Source organism: Manis javanica, chromosome 10 (genome assembly GCF_040802235.1).
Source record: "Manis javanica isolate MJ-LG chromosome 10, MJ_LKY, whole genome shotgun sequence".
NCBI classification, from domain to species: domain Eukaryota; kingdom Metazoa; phylum Chordata; class Mammalia; order Pholidota; family Manidae; genus Manis; species Manis javanica.
Window position 1 is genome coordinate 46219151 of NC_133165.1, and position 17201 is coordinate 46236351.

Below are 17201 nucleotides of genomic sequence, written 5' to 3' on the forward strand. Positions count from 1 at the left end.
AGGACATTTTCAGGTTTAGTTGTATTTGTTGTAATTGCTTCCTTGGTGTGTGTGTGTGTGTGTGTGTGTGTGTGTGTGTGTGTGTGTGTGTGTGTGTAAGTTTTCACCTTGCATTTGTACTGAGTCATCTTTTTTCCCCAAATTCCAGGCATTTCTAATGATTTTCTCTACTTCCATATATAGAAACTTTCAATAATAGAAAAACCTTTTTTAAAAATGGTATGTCCAGGAAGTATTTTAAAATTAGATTTTGGTAATGGTTGTACAACCCTGTGGATAAACTAAACAAAAAAAATTGTACATTTTGAATGTATGAATTATACAGTATGTGAATTATATCTTAATAAAACTGCTAAAATAATCAGTAAGTCTAAAACCAAACTCATCATCTCCCTAGCCACTCAACCTCCCAAACACCTATGGGGTCAGATGCTCCTTCTCTATTGATATTACCATAACCCACTCAGCCAACTATGCTGGAAAATGAGTCCTTTTCCAAATACCCCTTCTCCCTCTATCCCCATACACAATCAATCACCACCCTGCTGATTTACAACCCTAATAATCTGTCCACTCCTTTTCATCCGTCATTCATTGTTTCAGGTCACACTGGATTGGTCTCCCTGAACTTACACAGCAGCCTTCTGTCTGGTCTTCCTTCTCATCTCCATCAGACCCATCCTCTACACAGCTCAGAATCATCCACCTGAAAGACAAGTGGTCATATTCCCCTACAGAAAGCTTCCAACTCCCTGCCTTCAGAGTAAGTTAAGCCCTTAACACAGAAGATGAGGACTCCATGGAGAGGGTGCCAACCCCATTCTCCCTTAACCCCATGACCTCCTGTCACTGTCTGTCTCACATTCTATATTCCAGCAAATTCTGAACTGCTCTGCTTTTGATCACACTCCACGTACTTTTTTATCCCCATGGCCTATGTTCACGCTGTTCCCTCTAACTGGATGAAGTCACCACAAACAAATCACCCTTTATGCTCTACCTATTTAACTACTTATTCTCTAGGACTTGGCTTACTACCACAATGCCTCTTCCATCAATCATGGCAGATATCTCCAGTCTCCTACAATGGGTGAACTTACCTTCTCTGTATTCCCATAATATCCTGTGCATTTCTCTACCACTGGGCCTGTCAAATCATATTAAAATTGTTTTTGGACATACTTTTTTCTTCCACCAGCTTGTCCAATCTCTGAGGGTGGAGATCACTCTTTCCGCTGTCCACAGCACAGGGCTGGCACACAGTGGGTTCTAATAAATGCTGACTGAATTGCCAACTTTTTCGTTACCACAAAACCACTATACCCACTATCATCACTACTCCCATTCACTCCTCAACCTACTAGAATAGGGCTGTATATCAGTGATCTACTGCCAGCTCCTGGGTCTTTACACTGCTGGACACTGACTACACACATTTTCTCAAAGCTCTGCTCTCTGGGTTTCCAGGCTGCCAGTTTCCCCTATTTCGCTAACCACCCTGCATGATGTTTCTGCTGTCCTCTTCCTCCACCCCCATGGAAAATCACCAGGATACTCTTCTCATTCTTTTTTTTTCTTGGTATTATTAATGTACAATCACATGAGCAACATTATGGTTACTAGACTCCCCCAACTATCAAGTCCCCACCACATAACCCATTACAGTCACTGTCCATTAGTGTAAAAGATGCAATAGAATCACTACTTGTCTGAGCTATCCTGCCTTCCTGGTGTCCACCCCACACATTATGTGTGCTAATCATAATGCCCCTTTATCCACCTTATCCCTCCCTTACCACCATCCACCCCACTCCCTTTCCCTTTGGTAACTGTTAGTCCATTCTTGGGTTCTGTGAGTCTGCTGCTGTTTTGTTCCTTCAGTTTTTCCTTTGTTCTTATACTTCACAGATGAGTGAAATCATTTGATACTTGTCTTTCTCCACTTGGCTTATTTCACTGAGCATAATACCCTCTAGCTCCATCCATGTTGTTGCAAATGGTAGGACTTGTTTTCTTCTTATGGCTGAATAATATTCCATTGTGTATATGTAACACATCTTCATCCATTCATCTACTGATGGACATTTAGGTTGCTTCCATATCTTGGCTATTGTAAATAGTGCTGAGGTAAACATAGGGGTGCATATGTCTTTTTCAAACTGGGCTGCTGAATTCTTAGGGTTAATTCCTATGAGTGGAATTCCTGAGTCAAATGATATTTCTATTTTGAGTTTTTGAGGAACCTGCATACTGCATTCCACAATGATTGAACTAATGTACATTCCCACCAGTATAGGAGGGTTCCCCTTTCTTCACATCCTCGCCAACATTTTTGTTGTTTGTCTTTTGGATGGTGGCCATCCTAACTGGTGTGAGGTGATATCTCATTGTGGTTTTAATTTGCATTTCTCTGATGATTAGCGATGTGGAGCATCTTTTCATGTGCCTGTTGGCTATCTGAATTTCTTCTTTGGAGAACTGTCTGTTCAAAGCCTGTGCCCATTTTTTAATTGGATTATTTACTTTTTGTTTCTTGAAGTGTGTGAGCTTTTTATATAATTTGGATGTCAACCCCTTATCAGATGTCATTTATGAATATATTCTCCCATACTGTAGGATGTCTTTTTGTTATACTGATGGTGTCCTTAGCTGTACAGAAGCTTTTTAGTTTGATATAGTCTCACTTGTTCATTTTTACTTTTGTTTCCCTTGCCTGGGGAGATATGTTCATGAAGAAATTGCTCATGTTTATGCCCATCTGATTTTTGCCTATGTTTTCTTCAAAGAGTTTTATGGTTTCAAGACTTACATTCAGGTCTTTGATCCATTTTCAGTTTACTTTTGTTTTTTGGGTTAGACAATAATCCAGATTCATTCCCTTACATGTAGCTGCCCAGTTTTGCCAATTCCTGCTGTTGAAGAGGCTGTCATTTTCCCACTGTCTATACATGGCTCCTTTATTGTATATTAATTGACCATATATGCTTGGGCTTATATCTGGGCTTTCTAGTCTGTTCCATTGGTCTATGGGTCTGTTCTGTGCCAGTACCAAATTGTCGTGATTACTGTGGCTTTGTAGTGGAGCTAGAATTTGGGGAGTGTAATTTCCCCACTTTTATTCTTCCTTCTCAGGATTGCTTTGGCTATTTGGGGGTCTTTTGTGGTTCCATATGAATTTTAGAACTATTTGCTCTAGTTCATTGAAGAATGCTGTTGGGATTTTAATAGAGATTACACTGAACCTGTAGATTGCTTTAGGCAGGATGGCCATTTTGACTATTAATTCTTCCTATCCATAAGCACGGGATGTGTTTCCATTTATTGGTATCTTCTTTAATATCTGAGTGTCTTGTAGTTTTCAGATTACAGGTCTTTCACTTCCTTGGTTAGGTTTATTCCTAGGTATTTTATTCTTTTTGATGCAATTGTGAATGGAACTGTTTTCCTGATTTCTCTTTCTGCTAATTTATCTTTAGTGTATAGGAATGCAAGATTTCTGTGTATTAACTTTGTATCCTGCAACTTCACTGAATTCAAATATTAGATCTAATAATTTTGGACTGGATTCTTTAGGGTTTTTTTATGTACAATATCATGTCATCTGCAAACAGGGACAGTTTGACTTCTTCCTTGCCAATCTGGATGCCTTTTCTTTCTTTGTGTACCTGATTGCCATGGCTAGGACGTCCAGAACTATGATGGGGAGAGTGGGCATCCCTGTCTTGTTCCCAATCTTAGGTGAAAATCTTTCAGCTTCTCGTTGTTAAGTATGACGTTGGCTGTGGGTTTGTCATATGTGGCCTTTATTATGTTGAGGTACTTGCCCTCTATACCCATTTTGTTGAGTTTTTATCATGAATGGATGTTGAATTTTGTCAAATGTTTTTTCAGCATCTATGGAGACAATCATGTGGTTTTTGTCCTTTTTGTTGATATAGTGGAGGATATTGATGGATTTTTTAATGATGTAACATCCTTGCGTCCCTGGAATAAATCCCACTTGATCATGATGGATGATCTTTCTGATGTAGTCTTGAATTTGGGTTGCTAATACTTTGTTGAGTATTTCTGCATCTATGTTCATCAGGGACATTGGTCTGTAATTTTCTTTTTTTGTGGTGTCTTTGCCTGGTTTTGGTATTAGAGTGATGCTGGCCTCATAGAATGAGTTTGGAAGTATTCCCTCTTCTACTCTTTGGAAAACTTCAAGGAGGATGGGTATTAGGTCTTCACTAAATGTTTGATAAAATTCAGCTGTGAAGCCATCTGGTCCAGGAATTTTGTTGTTAAGTACTTTTTTGATTACCAGTTCAATTTCATTGCTGGTAATTGGTCTGTTCAGATTTTCTTTCTCATTCTTGGTCAGCCTTGGAAGGTTGTATTTTTCATGTCTTCTAGGTTATCCAGTTTGTTAGCATATAATTTTTCATAGTATTCTCTAGTAATTCTTTGTATTTCTGTGGTGTCCATAGTGATTTTTCCTTTCTCATTTCTGATTCTGTTTATGTGAGCAGACTCTCATTTTTTCTTGGTAAGTCTGGCTACGGGTTTATCTATTTTGTTTATTTTGTCAAAGAACCAGCTCCTGCTTTCATAGATTCTATTGTTTTATTCTTCACGGTTTTATTTATTTATGCTCCAATATTTACTATGTCCCTCCTTCTACTGACTTTGGGCCTCATTTTTTCTTCCTTTTCTAGTTTCGTTAATTGTGGGTTTAGACTGTTGATTTGGAATTGTTCTTCTTTCCTGAGGTAGACCTGTATTGTAATATACTTCCCTCTTAGAATGGCCTTCGTTGTGTCCCACAGATTTTGCAGTGTTGAATTATTGTTGTCATTTGTCTCCATATATTGCTTGATCTCTGTTTCTATTTGTTCCTAAAGAACATGTATTTGTGGGCTTTTTCATTTTCTTTGTGTAATTTATTTCTAGTTTCATACCTTTGTGATCTGAGAAGCTGGTTGGTACAATTTCAATATTTCTAAATTTGCTGAGGCTCTTTTTGTGGCCTAGTATATGATCTATTCTTGAAAATGTTCCATGTGCACTTGAGAAGAATATGCATCCTGTTGCTTTTGCATGGAGTGTTCTGTAGATGACCATTAGGTCCATATGTCTCATATGTTGTTCAATGCCTCTGTCTCTTTGCTTATTTTCTATCTGGTTGATCTGTGTTTTGGAGTAAGTGGTTTGTTTAAGTCTCCTAAAATGAATGCATTGCAGTCTACTTACCCCATTAATTCTGTTAGCACTTGTTTCACATATGTAGGTGATCCTGTGTTGAGTGCATAGATATTTATAATAGTTATATCCTCTTGTTGGACTGACCCCTTTATCATTATGTGATGTCTTTGGCTCCTGTGACTTTGTTTTGAAGTTTATTTTGTCTCATACAAGTACTGCAACTCCTGCTTTTTTCTCCCTGTTATTTGCATGAAATATCTTTTTCCATTCCTTTACTTTCAGTGTATGTGTTTGGGTTTGAAGTGAGTCTCTTGCAGGCAGCATATAGATGGGTCTTGTTTTTTTATCCATTCAGCGACTCTATGTCTTTTGATTGGTTCATCCAGACCACCTTCATTTAGGGTGATTATCAATAGGTATGTACTTACTGCCACTGCAGGCTTTAGATTCGTGGTTACCAAAGGTTCAAGGGTAATTCCCTTACTATGTAACAATCTAATTTAACTCAGTATGCTATTACAAATACAACCAAAAGGTTCTTTTCTTTTCCCTCCTCCATTCTTTATATATTAGGTATCATATTCTGTACTCTTTGTGTACCCCTTGATTGACTTTGGGGGTAGTTGATCTGATTTTGCATCTGCTTAGTAATTAATTGTTCTACTTTGCTGTGGTTTTATTTCCCCTGGTGAGATCTATTTAGCCACAGGAATACTTCCATCTATAGCAGTTCCTTCAAAATGCACTGTAGAGGTGGTTTGTGGGAGGTAAATTCTCTCAGCTTTTGCTTATCTGGAAATTGTTTAATCCCTCCTTCAAATTTAAATGATAACCTTGCCAGGTAGAGTATTCTTCGTTCAAGGCCCTTCTGCTACATTGCAGTAAATATATCATGTCACTCCCTTCAGGCCTGTAAGGTTTCTGTTGAGAAATCTGATGATAACCTGATGGGTTTTCCTTTGTAGGTGATCTTTTTTCTCTCTCTAGCTGCTTTTAAAAGGCTGTCCTTATCTTTGATCTTTGCCATTTTAATTATTATGTCTTGATGTTGTCTTCCTTGGGTCCCTTGTGTTGGGAGATCTGTGCACCTCCATGGCCTGAGACACTATCTACTTCCCCAGTTTGGAGAGTTTTCAGTAATTACCTCCTCAGTGACACTTTCCATCCCTTTTTCTCTCTCTTCTGTTTCTGGTACCCCTATAATGCTAATATTGTTCCATTTGCATTAGTCCCACAGTTGTCTCAATATTCTTTCATTCTTAGAGATTCTTTTTTCTCTCCATGCCTCATCTTCTTTGTATTCCTCTTCTCTAATTTCTATTCCATTTACTGTCTCTTCTACTACATCTAATCTGCTTTTAAATCCCTCCATTGTATGTTTCATTTCAGATATGGAATTTCTTAATGATTGAATCTGTCTTAAATTCATTACTGAGTTCCTGAATAGTTTTCTGTATCTCCATGAGCATGTTTATGATTTTTATTTTAAACTCTCTTTCAGGAAGATTGGTGAGTTCTGTTTCAGTTGTCCCTTTTTCTGGGGTTTGTGAGATTTTGGTCTGAACCAGGTTCCTTTGACTTTTCATATTTCTATGTGGCGCCCTCTAGGGCCCAGCTCTAGTCTCTGGAGCTTCTCAGCCCCTAGAATGAGGTTGGGCATCATTGGGGAGTGGTGCTGTTGCCTGGAGAATAGGAAAGATGTTTACTGATTCTCGGCTGCAGCACCTGCCTCCAGTATCAGAGCCAGTGGGCCGAGCATACAGGTGTAAGCCTCTGTGCTTTGCATCTCTAGCTTTTGTAGGTGGGGCCTCCCTCTGGATGGCCTGATGCCAGCGCAGTGACTTCCAGTAAGCCAGTGCCAGTAGGCCAGGAGGGAGGCACAGCAGGCTGCATGTCACAGTTTGGGGCCTTAGAGCTGAGTAGCCAGCCAGGGAGATGGAGCACCTGAAGCTCCTCAAAGTTCCCAACCTGCTTGGCAGAGCCTACCCAGACAACCTTGTTCACCTATCCCATCTCCCATGCAGCAACCTCAGTGGAAACCCCACCCCTTCAGCAGCCCTCTTGCTGCTAGGAAAACTCAGACCGCCTGCCTTTCCTTTGTCCCAGAGTGGCCAGATGTGGATCCTGTCCTCCACAAATGGCTGGAATCTCAGTCTTTCAAGCACTCTGCCTGTCCCAGCTCCCCAACCTCCCCAACCTCCAGAACACCACACAATGTAGGTTTGTGTTCCAAAGCAGGCCTCCAGGGCTGGGTGTTCAGTTCTAGGCTCCCACCCCCTCCCCACTCCATTTCTCTTCCTTCTGCCAGTGAGCTGGGGTGGGGGAAGTGCTTGGGTCCCACCAAATCAAGGCTTTGGTATGTTACCCTGTTTCATGAGGTCTGTAGGCAGTCTGGTGCAGCCTTCTTTCCTGTTGCTGTTTTAGGGTTAGTTGTATTAACTATATTTTCATACTATATGTGGTTTTGGGAGGAGTTCTCTGTCTCACTTCTCACGCCACCTTCTTGAATCCTCAGTCTCTCCTCATTCTTAAAGCACTCCCTACATATTCCCATCAGCTGGCAGCCCACATGTTCTCAAGCTTCCAAATCAGTATCATCAGCTCTGACCTCTCTCCAAGGTTCCCAACTCAGGCTTCCAGCTGCCAACTGACTGGCTCCACTAAGATGTTCCCCAGACATGTTACACTCCCTGTCCTGCATTGTTGTGCCATCCAGATGTGGGTTAAGGGTGTCCATCACTGTCCAGACAGCTTCTGAAGCTGGAAATCCTGAAACCACCAACTCCTCCTTCTTGGTTATCTCCAACCCCCCACACCTCCCTGGTCAACCCCCATTCAAACAAATTGTGCCTCAGCAATTTCTCTCAAACCCAATCCCTTCTCCACCACATCTACCAATATCTTAGTTTAGGGTCTCATCACATTTTTCACAATTGTTATCCTGTCTCACCATGTTTGGACACAAAGCCTGTTTCTCTTAAAAAAAACATGAGTATTATATGTACAGAGTAAAAAATATTCAAATGATTCAGAAGTACAATGAATCTCACACCCCTAAAGTAACTACTGTTGTTTCTTAGGTGTTTCTCCAGAGATTCCCCATGTATGTACAAGAAAGAAAATGTGTATCCCATAAAACCTTTTGCAAATGATAGGCACACACACACACACACACACACACACACACACACACACACATGATTGAGGCTGAAACATTCAGCAAACCATAGTGAAAAAGATGATGTGCTATGGAAGGGAAGGAGTAGGTCAAAATGAGAGCAGCAGGCAGCAGGACCCCATTTTTGAAGATACCCTACACTCAGCCCCTACACCAATTATCAAGTCCCCTCACATATAAATGATGACTGGAGACTTTTAACATGGTTTCACCTCACCTCATTTGTATCCGATGTAAAGTAATTGGGAGGTGCAAAGATGACAGGATTCTGGAGGGTCACTTTGCCTCCTGAGTAGTAACCTGTATAGAACTCATTTCATGACTTTAAAAAAATAAACTACTGCTATCTCTAGAATCAGTCAGTCATGACCTCTCCAGTGGACCAAAAGTTTTTTCCATTACCTTGATGCCCCTTGCCCTGGGACTTAACCGACAAATGGCAGCATGTTCTTCCTACTCAAATGCCCTCTTATTTTGGGGCACTCCTTAACCACCGAGGCAGTCAGTAAGTCTCCTGGTTCCCCAGAGTACTCTGGCCATGTCTGTTTTTCCAGTTTTTCTTAATTTAGGTGAAAAAATAGTAAAATATTCAAGAATATCTTAAAGCAAATGCCAGTGTGGGATTAATATATAAATCAAGTATAGAAATAGAATATATTATCATATCTGACTTGATTATTTTTCTTGTGACCAGTTTCTGTGACATGGTCTTCTTCTGTTCACCAGGCAGGACTTATTCACCATGTAAGAACTTGGTCACCATGTAGGAACATCATGCCCCAGAAGACTGGAGACTGTTGAGAGTTAGGCTTGGAGTTGATTAATGATTGTGTGTTAGGTCCCTCATGCAAAGTTCTAGTTATTAACATTTATTTGCTCAATAAATGTGAGGGTACCCTCTCAGCACCACTCTTGCGCTGTTAGGCCTCGAGTCCCCTGGCTGGTCCTTTCAGATCTTCAATACCTCATCGTATCTCCTCCCTTATTTGCAGGTCAGAAGCAGGGAGGGACAGACAGGTGGTGCCCAAACAGGGACCTGAAAACTCAGAGCAGGGAAGCTTTGAAGATCATCTATCCAGTGACTCCTGGGAAAGCATATGTAGGGATAGGGTTGAGACATCAGGGACACTATAACAGAACTAAAGCAGCTAAACTGGAAGATTATTTAAAATTACTCCGTGCCCTCCTAAAAACATCAGGAGTGAAAACTTCTAAAAAGGACTTTGCTCAACTTCACAAATACATTAAAAAACATTGCTACTGGCTGCCACCACAGGGAACCCTTAATCAAGCTGATTGGGTAATGTATTAAGAGATTTTAAAAAGGCTCATAGACAAAGAGATGTTATCCATGTGCCTGTCTAGTCTTTATGTAATTTGATCACTCTCGCCTTGCAACCTTTGCAAACTCCCCCACTGTCTGAAACCAAATTAGACACACAGCAGTGAGAGAAACTTTTAGATGATGTGGTGAAGTAGATGATCTTAATCCCCACAACTGCCTGACTCTTCTTCCTCTTCCTCTTCTTCAGAGACTGATGACGAGAGTCCCATTCGTCCCTCTCATAAAAACCCCTCAGCTCCTGTTCCTACTGCGTCTGCCTTCACGGCAGGAATACTCAAAGCCCAGAGGGAGGGTGATATAGATGCTTATCTGACACCTTTAATGGCACCAGTTAATTTAGCTCCTTTTGGGCCAAATGAGGATTTTTCACAGGGAGGAATCAGAGCACGTTATACACCTATTCCAAACAAGACATTGAAAGACTTTAAACAGGCTATTTCCTCTTATGGTACTAATTCTCCATATGTTGTGGGTCTCTTGAGGGGGTTGGCAGAACAAGAAAGGATGATCCCTCATGATTGGGCTAGTATGTGGTCTATTCTGGAGAATGTTGGGTGCATATATATTTAGAATGGTTATATCCTCTTGTTGGACTGAGCCCTTTATCATTATGTAGTGTCCTTCTTTATCTTTTGTTAGTTTCTTTGTTTTGAGTCTATTTTGTCTGATATTAGTACTGCAACCCCTGCTTTCTTCTCGCTGTTGTTTGCCTGAAATATGTTTTTCCATCCCTTGAGTTTTAGTCTGTGCATGTCTTTGGGTTTGAGGTTTCTTGTAAGCAGCATATAGATGGGTCTTGCTTTTGTATCCATTCTATTACTCTGTGTCTTTTGATTGGTGCGTTAAGTCCATTTACATTTAGGGTGACTATTGAGAGATATGTACTTATTGCCATTGCAGGCTTTAAATTCGTGGTTACCAAAGGTTCAAGGTTAGCCTCTTTAGTATCTTACTGCCTAACTTAGCTCGCTTATTGAACTGTTATATACACTGTCTGAATATTCTTTTCTTCTCTCCCTTCTTATTCCTCCTCCTCCATTCTTCATATGTTGGGTGTTTTGTTCTGTGCTCTTTTTAGGAGTGTTCCCATCTAGAGCAGTCCCTGTAATATGCCCTGTAGAGGTGATTTGTGGGAAGCAAACTCCCTCAGCTTTTGCTTGTCTGGGAATTGTTTAATCCCGCCATCATATTTAAATGAAAGTTGTGCTGGATACAGTATCCTTGGTTCAAGGCCCTTCTGTTTCATTGCATTAAATATATCATGCCATTCTCTTCTGGCCTGTAGGGTTTCTGTTGAGAAGTCTGATGACTGCCTGATGGGTTTTCCTTTATAGGTGACCTTTTTCTCTCTAGCTGCCTTTAAAACTCTTTCCTTATCCTTGATCTTTGCCATTTTAATTATTATGTGTCTTGGTTTTGTCCTCCTTGGATCCTTTCTATTGGGGGTTCTGTGTATTTCTGTGGTCTGTTTGCTTATTTCCTCCCCCAGTTTGGGGAAGTTTTCAGCAATTACTTCTTCAAAGACACTTTCTATCCCTTTTCCTCTCTCTTCTTCTTCTGGTACCCCTATAATATGGATATTGTTCCTTTTGGATTGGTCACACAGTTCTCTTAATAGTTTCATTCCTGGAGATTCTTTTATCTCTGTCATCTTCTATGCATTCCTGTTCTCTGGTTTCTATTCCTTCAATGGCCTCTTGCATCTTATCCATTCTGCTTATAAATTCTTCCAGAGTTTGTTTCACTTCTGTGATCTCCTTCCTGACATCTGTGATCTCCCTCCGAACTTCATCCCTTAGCTCTTGTATGTTTCTCTGCATCTCCATCAGCATGTTTATGATTTTTATTTTGAATTCTTTTTCAGGAAGACTGGTTAGGTCTGTCTCCTTCTCAGGTGTTGATTCTGTGATCTTTGCCTGTAATTTTGCCTTTTCATGGTGATAGAGATAGTTTGCAGAGCTGGCACGAATGACGGCTGGAAGAACTTTCCTTCTTGTTGGTTTTTAACCTTCCTCTCCTGGGAGAACAGCGACCTCTAGTGGCTTGTGTTGGGCAGCTGTGCGCAGACAGGGCTTCTGCTTCCTGCCCAGCTGCTATGGAGTTTATCTCTGCTGTTGCTGTGGACGTGGCCTGGCTCAGGCTGCTGCTCCAAAATGGTGGAGCCCCGTTGGAGGGGGAGCGGCCAGGAGGCTATTTATCTCGGTAAGGGGCCTCCGTGTTCCCTGTTGCCCAGAGATCCCCAGATTCCCTACCTCTGGACTAATTGTCCCGCCCTGCCCCTTTAAGACTTCCAAAAAGCACTCGCCAAAACAAAACAACAACAAAATTTGTTTATAAATAATTTTTAAAAAAACCACTCACTTTTCTTTGTCCTCAAGGCACCGGCCTCAGTCATCCACTCACCAGTTTTGCTGCCCTGTTTCCCTAATATTGGGGTCCCTGTCCCTTTAAGACTTCCAAAAAGCACTTGCCAAAAAAAGAAGAAAAAGAAGAAAAAAATTGGCTGCTCGCGTTTCTTTGTTCTCCGGCACCGGCCTCAGGCACCCGCTCACCGGTCTTGCTGCCCTGTTTCCCTAGTATTGGGGTCCCTGTCCCTTTAAGACTTCCAAAAAGCACTCACCAAAAAAAGAAAAAAGAAAAAAAAATGGCCGCTCGCATCTCTTTGTTCTCCGGTGGTGGCCTCAAGCACCCGCTCACCGGTCTTGCTGCCCTGTTTCCCTAGTATTGGGGTCCCTGTCCCTTTAAGATTTCCAAAAAACACCCGCCAAAAGAAAATAACAACAACAAAAAGAAAAATGGCCACTCGTGTTTCTTTGTTCTCTAGCGCCGGCCTCAGGCACGTGCTTGCTGGTCTTGCTGGTGTGTTTCCCTAGTATCCAGGACCCCACGCATGCACTGTGTCTGTGCTCTGGTGCAGATGGCTGGGGCTGTGTTCAGCAGTCCTGGGATCCCTCTCCTTCCCTGCTCCGATTCCTCTCCTCCTGCCAGGAGCTGGGGGGAGGGGCGCTCAGGTCCTGCAGGGCTGGGGCTTGTATCTTACCCCCTTCGCGAGGCACTGGGTTCTCGCAGGTGTGGATGTGGTCTGGATGTTGTCCTGTGTCCTCTGGTCTCTGTTCTAGGAAGAGTTGTCTTTGTTATATTTTCATAGATATATGTGGTTTTGGGAGATTTCTGCTGCTCTACTCATGCCGTTATCTTGGCTCCGCCCCCTCAAATTTACTTTTGTGTATGGGGTTAGACAATGATCCAGTTTCATTCTCTTACATACAGCTGTCCAGTTTTGCCAAATCCAGCTGTTGAAGAGGTTGTCATTTCCCCATTGTATGTCCATGGCTCCTTTACTAATTGACCATATATGCTTGGGTCAATATCTGGAATCTATATTGTTCCATTGGTCTGTGGCTCTGTTCTTGTGCCAGTATCAAATTGTCTTGATTACTGTGGCTTTGTAGTAGAGCTTGAAGTTGGGGAGCAAGATCTCCCCTGCTTTACTCTTCCTTCTCAGGATTGCTTTGGCTCTTCGGGGTCATTTGTGGTTCCATATGAACTTTAAAACTGTTTCTTCCAGTTCGTTGAAGAATGCTGTTGGTATTTTGATAGGGATTGCATTGAATCTGTAGGTTGCTTTAGGCAGGATGGCCATTTTGACTATAGTAATTATTCCTAGCCAAGAGCATGGGATGAGTTTCCATTTGTTAGTGTCCTTTTTAATTTCTCTAAAGAGTGTGTTGTACTTTGCAGGGTATAGGTCTTTTATTTCCTTCATTAGGTTTATTCCTAGGTATTTTATTCTTTTTGATGCAACTGTGAATGGAATTGTTTTCCTGATTTCTCTTTCTGCTAGTTCATCATTAGTATATAGGAATGCAACACATTTCTGTGTATTAATTTTGTATTCTGCAACTTTTCTGAATTCAGATATTATTTCTAATAGTTTTGGAGTGGATTCTTCAGGGGTTTTTTTTATGTACAATATCATGCCATCTGCAAATAGTGACAGTTTGACTTCTTTATCAATCTGGATGCCTTGTATTTTCTGTTTTGTCTGATTGCTGTGGCCAGGACCTCCAGTACTACGTTCAATAACAGTGGGGAGAGTGGGCAATTATGTTGAGGTACTTGCCCTCTATACCCATTTTACTGAGTTTTTATCATGAATGGATGTTGAATTTTGTCAAATGATTTTTCAGTGTCTATGGAGATGATCATGTGGTTTTTGTCCTTCTTTTTGTTGATGTGGTAGATAATGTTGAGGGATTTTCAAATGTTGTACCATCCTTGCATCCCTGAGATAAATCCCACTTGATCATGGTGTATGATTCTCTTGATTTATTTTTGAATTGAGTTTGCTAATATTTTGTTGAGTATTTTTGCATCTATGTTCATCAGGGTTATTGGTCTGTAATGTTCTTTTTTGGTGGGGTCTTTGCTTGGTTTTGGTATTAGAGTGACACTGGCTTCATAGAATAAGTTTGGAAGTATTCCCTCCTCTTCTATTTTTTGGAAAACATTAAGGAGAATGGGTATTATGTCTTCCCTATATGTCTTATAAAATTCAGTGGTGAATCCACCTGGCCTGGGAATTTTGTTCTTGGGTAGTTTTTTGATTACCTATTCAATTTCGTTGCTGGTAATTGGTCTGTTTAGATTTTCTGTTTCTTCCTTGGTCAGTCTTGGAAGGTTGCATTTTTCTAGGAAGTTGTCCATTTCTTCTTGGTTTTCCAGCTTATTAGCATATAGATTTTCATAGCATTCTGTTATAAGTCTTTGTATTTCTGTGGAGTCCGTCGTGATTTTTCCTTTATCGTTTCTGATTCTGTTTATGTGTGTAGATTCTCTTTTTCTCTTAATAACTCTGGCCAGGGGTTTATCTATTTTCTTTATTTTCTCAAAGAACCAGCTCTTGGTTTCATTGATTTTTTTCTATTGTTTTATTCTTTTCAATTTTAATTATTTCTTCTCTGATCTTTATTATGTCCCTCCTTTTGCTCACTTTGTGCTTCATTTGTTCTTCTTTTTCCAGTTTCAATAATTGTGACTTTAGACTATTCACTTGGGAGTGTTCTTCCTTCTTTAAATAGGCCTGGATTGCTATATACTTTCCTCTTAGGACTGCCTTCACTGCGTCCCACAGAAGTTGAGGCTTTGTGCTGTTATCATTTGTCTTCATAAATTGCTTGATCTCTGTTTCAATTTGGTCATTGATCCATTGAATATTTAGGAGCATGTTGTTAAGCCTCCACGTGTTTGTGAGCTTTTTTTGTTTTCTTTGTACAATTCACTTCTAGTTTTATACCTGTGTGGTCTGAGAAGTTGGTTGGTAGAATTTCAATCTTTTTGAATTTACTAAGGCTCTTTTTGTGGCGTAGTATGTGGTCTATTCTGGAAAAATGTTCCCTGTGCACTTGAGAAGAATGTGTACCCTGCTACTTTTGGGTGTACAGTTCTGTAGATGTCTGTTAGGTCCATCAGTTCTTGTGTGTTGTTCAGTGCCTCTGTGTCCTTATTTATTTTCTGTCTGGTGGATCTGTCCTTTGGAGTGAGTGGTGTGTTGAAGTCTCCTAGAATGAAGGCATTGCATTCTATTTCCTCCTTTAATTGTTAGTATTTGTTTCACATATATCAGTGCTCCTGTGTTAGGTGCACAGATATTTATAATGGTTATATCCTTTTGTTGGTCTGTGCCCTTTATCATTATATAATGCCCTTCTTTATCTCTTGTTACTTTCTCTGTTTTGGAGTATTTTTGTCTGATACTAGTACTGCAACACCTGCTTTTTTCTCCCTATTGTTTGCATGAAGTATCTTTTTCCATCCCTTGACTTTTAGTCTGTGTATGTCTTTGGGTTTGAGGTGAGTCTCTTGGAAGCACCATATAGATGGGTCTTGCTTTTTTATCCATTCTATTACTCTGTGTCTTTTGATTGGTGTATTCCATCCATTTACATTTAGGGTGATTATTGAAAGATATGTACTTATTGTCATTGCAGGCTTTGGCTTCATGGTTACCAAAGGTTCAAGGGTAGCTTCTTTACTATCTAACCTTCTAAGTTAACTCGCTTATTAAGCTATTATAAACACAGTGTGATGATTCTTTCTCTCCCTTCTTATTCTTCCTCCTCTATCTTTATTTATATGTTAGGTGTTTTATTTTGTACTGTTTTGTGTTTCCTTTGCTGCTTTGGTAATAGTTGATTTTACTTTTTGCCTGTAGTTTGTATTTGGTTGGTCTGCTTTCTTTGGTGTCACTTTATTTTCTCTGGTGACATCTATTTTGCCTTAGGAGTGCTTCCATCTAGAGCAGTTGTTTTAAAATATCCTGTAGAGGTGGTTTGTGGGAGGCAAATTCCCTCAACTTTTGCTTGTCTGGGAATTGTTTAATCCCCCCTTCATATTTAAATGATAATCATGCTGGATACAGCCTTCTTGGTTCAAGGTCCTTCTGTTTAATTGCATTAAATATATCATGCCATTCTCTTCTGGCCTGTAAGGTTTCTGTTGAGAAGTCTGATGATAGCCTGATGGGTTTTCCTTTGTAGGTGATCTTTTTTCTCTCTCTGGCTTCCTTTAATACTCTGTCCTTGTCTTTGATCTTTGACAGTTTAATTATATGTCTTGGTGTTGTCCTCCTTGGTTCCCTTATGTTGATAGATTTGTGGGCTTCCATGGTCTGAGAGACTATTTCCTTCCCCAGTTTGGGGAAGTTTTCAGCAGTTATTAATTCAAATACAGTTTCTATCCCTTTCTCTCTCTCTTCTTCTTCTGGTACCCGTATAATGCAAATATTGTTCCATTTGTATTGGTCACAGATCTCTTAATATTCTTTCATTCCTGGAGATCCTTTTCTCTCTCTCTGCCTCAGTTTCTCTGTATTCCTGTTTTCTGATTTCTATTCCATTAAAAGTCTCTTGCACCTCATCCAGTCTGCTCTTAAGACCTTCCAGAGATTGTTTCATTTCTGTAATCTCCCTCCTGACTTCATCCCTTAGCGCTTGCATATTTCTCTGCAGGTCCATCAGCATGGTTATGACCTTTTATTTTGAATTCTTTTTCAAGATTAGTTATGTCTCTCCCCAGGCCCTCTCTCTGGGGTTGTCTGGGTGATTTTTGACTGGACCAGATTCTTCTGCCTTTTCATGGTAATAGAGGTAGTCATAGGCAGGTACCGCATGTGTCAGCTGGGGAGAACAAAGTCCCTTCCTGCTTGCTGTTCGCCTTGCCCTTCTCCACTGTGTCAGTTACCCGCACACCGGGAGGGGCCTCCACGTTAATCCCAAGCTGCCATGGGCGGGGTAGCCCTCAGGGTAGCCCCAAGCCCTGCAGGGAGTGGCAGGCGTGCCGGGTTTGTTCTCCTGCAAGAACAGTGCCCCTTCGTGCTTTACCCCAGCTTTCTCTGTCTGTGCTGGGCAGTTGCACATGGGCGGCAGCCCCAGTGTGTCTTAGTTAGCTGCACACTGGGCGGAGACTCTGGGTGGTTGCTGTCTGCAGGGC

At 40.9% G+C, this 17201-nt stretch overlaps 1 protein-coding gene and 1 long non-coding RNA gene across 12 annotated transcripts in view; one reads left to right on the top strand and one right to left on the bottom strand.

Annotated features, from left to right (window-relative positions):
• Positions 1-17201, bottom strand: part of SGF29 (SAGA complex associated factor 29) — a 67780-nt gene that overhangs the window by 29898 nt on the left and 20681 nt on the right. Inside the window, exon 1 of one of the 10 annotated variants that reach the window (XM_073215344.1) lies at positions 634-685. The exons of 8 other annotated variants lie outside the window; for them this stretch is intronic. The gene's annotated coding sequence lies outside the window, so the exon portion shown is untranslated. Of the gene's footprint in view, positions 1-633; positions 686-17201 lie in introns of those variants that run through there. One more of the 10 variants, XM_073215341.1, reaches the window with a different exon arrangement.
• LOC140844072 (uncharacterized) overlaps positions 1-17201 on the top strand; it is a 35539-nt gene that overhangs the window by 17252 nt on the left and 1086 nt on the right. For both annotated transcript variants that reach the window (XR_012122244.1, XR_012122245.1), the window contains one exon: positions 604-763. This is a non-coding gene — a long non-coding RNA (uncharacterized lncRNA). The remainder of the gene's footprint in view (positions 1-603; positions 764-17201) is intronic.